Source organism: Prunus persica, chromosome G7, assembly GCF_000346465.2.
Source record: "Prunus persica cultivar Lovell chromosome G7, Prunus_persica_NCBIv2, whole genome shotgun sequence".
In the NCBI taxonomy this organism is placed as follows: domain Eukaryota; kingdom Viridiplantae; phylum Streptophyta; class Magnoliopsida; order Rosales; family Rosaceae; genus Prunus; species Prunus persica.
The window spans coordinates 13633506-13637260 of NC_034015.1; positions in this window are offsets into that span (position 1 = coordinate 13633506).

Consider the following 3755-nt stretch of genomic DNA (forward strand, 5'->3'; position numbering starts at 1 on the left):
CCAGGGCATCGTTCTAATGTTTGTCCAGAGCGGAAGCAGGCTAACTTTATCGAGGAGGTCGATGAAGATGAGGAAAAAGATGAAGTCGGGGAAGATGATTATGTAGGGGCTGAATTTGCAATTGAGGAAGGAATGGAGAGGATTACCTTGGTTTTGCAGAGAGTTCTTTTGGCACCAAAGGAGGAAGGGCAGCGTCATAGTATTTTTCGTTCCCTCTGCTCAATCAAAAACAAGGTGTGTGATGTGATCGTCGACAATGGAAGTTGCGAGAATTTCGTGTCAAAGAAATTGGTGGAGCATTTGCAGCTATCAACGGAGCCACATGTCAGCCCTTACTCACTAGGTTAGGTTAAAAAAGGCCCTTCGGTTCGTGTTGCTGAGACTTGTCATGTGCCACTGTCCATTGGTAAGCATTACAGCGATGATGTATTGTGTGACGTTATTGACATGGATGCATGCCATATTTTATTAGGGCGACCTTGGCAATTTGATGTGGATGCGACTTACAAGGGACGAGATAATGTAATTCTGTTTTCTTGGAACAACCGAAAAATTGCAATGGCAACTACAAAGCCCTCAAAACAATCTGTTGAGCCCAAGACGAGGAGTTCTAGTTTCCTAACCTTAATTACCAGCGAGCAGGAGTTGAACGAGGCTGTCAAAGAGGCGGAGTATTTTTGTCCCTTGCTGTTGAAGGGGTTGTTGAAGCTTGGCAAAGGAGAAAGTGACATTCCACAAGACGTGCAGCACATTTTGTCACAGTTTCAGGAACTACTTTCTGAAAAATTGCCAAACGAGCTGCCACCTATGCGGGACATACAACACCGAATTGACTTGGTGCCTAGAGCTAACCTTTCGATCTGCCTCATTATCGGATGAACCCCAAGGAGAATGCATCCTAAGAGAGCAGATTGAAGAATTACTGCAGAAGGGATTTATTAGGGAGAGTTTGAGTCCCTGCGCAGTTCCCGTTTTGCTGGTTCCGAAGAAAGACAAGACTTGGCGAATGTGTGTTGATAGCTGAGCAATCAACAAGATAACAGTCAAGTACAGGTTTCCCATTCCACGGTTGGAGGATATGCTGGATGTTCTTAGCGGCTCAAGGGTGTTTTCCAAGATAGATTTGCGAAGCGGTTACCACCAGATTCGCATCAGACCTGGCGACGAATGGAAAACAGCGTTCAAGAGCAAGGACGGATTATTTGAATGGTTGGTGATGCCATTCGGATTGTCAAATGCGCCTAGCACTTTCATGAGACTCATGAATCAGGTTCTTCGACCATTTATTGGCTCTTTTGTGGTAGTTTATTTCGATGACATTTTAATTTACAGTGCCACAAAAGAGGAACATCTTGTGCATTTGAGACAAGTTTTAGATGTTTTGAGAGAAAATAAACTGTATGTGAACCTAAAAAAATGTACTTTCTGCACAAATAAGCTACTGTTCTTGGGTTTTGTTGTTGGTGAGAATGGTATCCAGGTATATGACGAGAAGATCAAGGCAATCCTTGACTGGTCAACTCCAAAAACAGTTTCTGAAGTTCGAAGTTTCCATGGTTTGGCCACCTTTTACAGAAGATTTATGAGGCATTTTAGCTCCATCGCTGCACCTATCACAGAGTGTTTGAAGAAGGGCCGGTTCAGTTGGGGAGAGGAGCAAGAGAGAAGCTTTGCACCGCGCCGGTTCTAGCCCTTCCAAACTTTGAGAAAGTTTTCGAAGTTGAATGTGATGCCAGCGGTGTGGGAGTCGGAGCTGTGCTTTCACAAGACAAGCGGCCAGTTGCGTTCTTCTCTGAAAAGTTGAGCGATGCATGCCAAAAGTGGAGTACTTATGACCAAGAGTTCTATGCGGTTGTTCGAGCTTTGAAGCAATGGGAGCACTATCTTATCCATAAGGAATTTGTTCTGTTTACAGATCATCAAGCGTTGAAGTATATTAACAGCTAGAAAAATATTGATAAAATGCATGCTAGATGGGTGACTTTTTTGCAGAAATTTTCGTTCGTTATCAAGCATACTTCCGGCAAGACAAATCGTGTGGCGGATGCGCTGAGTAGAAGAGCTTCATTGTTAGTCACGCTGACTCAAGAAGTTGTGGGGTTTGAATGTCTGAAGGAATTATATGAAGGTGATGATGATTTCCGGGAAATTTGGACTAAGTGCACCAATCAAGAGCCGATGGCAGATTACTTTCTTAATGAAGGTTATTTGTTCAAAGGCAACCAGTTGTGTATTCCAGTTTTCTCTTTAAGGGATAAGCTCATTCGGGACTTGCATGGTGGAGGGTTGAGTGGCCACCTAGGCCGTGATAAAACAATTGCAGGGATGGATGAGAGATTTTACTGGCCACAGCTCAAACGAGATGTTGGAACTATTGTGCGCAAGTGCTACACTTGTCAAACTTCGAAGGGCAGGTACACAACACTGGATTATATATGCCATTACCAGTTCCTAACGATATTTGGCAGGATCTTGCTATGGATTTTGTCCTCGGTTTGCCCTGAACACAAAGGGGAGTGGACTCTGTATTTGTGGTGGTTGATCGGTTCTCAAAAATGCGCATTTTATAGCCTGCAAAAAGACTGCTGATGCATCAAATATAGCCAAACTGTTTTTCAGGGAGGTTGTTCGCTTGCATGGGGTTCCTACATCCATTACATCAGATCGTGACACCAAGTTCTTGAGCCATTTTTGGATCACTTTGTGGAGGCTGTTTGGGACTACTTTGAATCATAGCAGCACTGCCCATCCCCAGACTGATGGCCAGACCGAGGTTACAAACCGGACATTGGGCAATATGGTACGAAGCGTCTGTGGAGAGAAGCCAAAATAATGGGATTATGCACTACCGCAGGTGGAGTTTGCATATAACAGTGCAGTCCATAGTGCAACTGGGAAGTCTCCATTTTCCATTGTTTATACTGCTATACCTAACCATGTTGTAGATTTGGTGAAACTGCCTAGAGGCCAACAAACCAATGTGGCAGCGAAAAATTTGGCTGAGGAAGTAGTAGCTGTTCGAGATGAAGTCAAGCAGAAACTTGAGCAAACTAATGCTAAGTACAAAGCTACTGCAGATAGGTATCGGCGAGTTAAAGTGTTTCAAGAAGGCGATTATGTGATGATATTTCTGAGGAAGGAGAGGTTTCCAGTTGGCACATATAGCAAGCTTAAACCAAAAAAAATATGGTCCTTACAAAAGTGCTCAAACGGATCAATGATAATGCCTATGTTATTGAGTTATCGGATTCCATGGGAATTTCCAATATTTTTAATGTTGCAGATTTATATGAGTTCCGTGAAGATGAGGTCCTTTATCCAGATTATAACTCAGGGTCGAGTTCTTCGGAGGTGGAGGGGACTGATGTAGAACAGATGGCAGATTTTATCGCGGTTGAGCTAGAAAAAGGACGTAGCGGGAATTTGCAGATTTGTTGTCTGAGCTCCGATTAGGACGCAAAATACCATTTCGGAAACGGAACGACGCCGTGACGTACGATGGATTTTGGCATTCTGAGGTCGTTTGGCCTTCCAAAACTGCATTCAAAGTTTCGTAGTTAATTCTCCGAATAAATTCTGTTTTTCAGTTTCGGAGTTACGTAGTTAAGTCTCCGAATTAATTCTATTTTTCAGTTTTAATGTAATAACTCCCCTAGCAGTTCAAGGGTTGAGAGTTGCGAATTTAGACAGATTTGTCTGACGTTTCTGATCATCTCATATTTTAATAAAATTATCCCAAGAGAATTCCTCTTAAT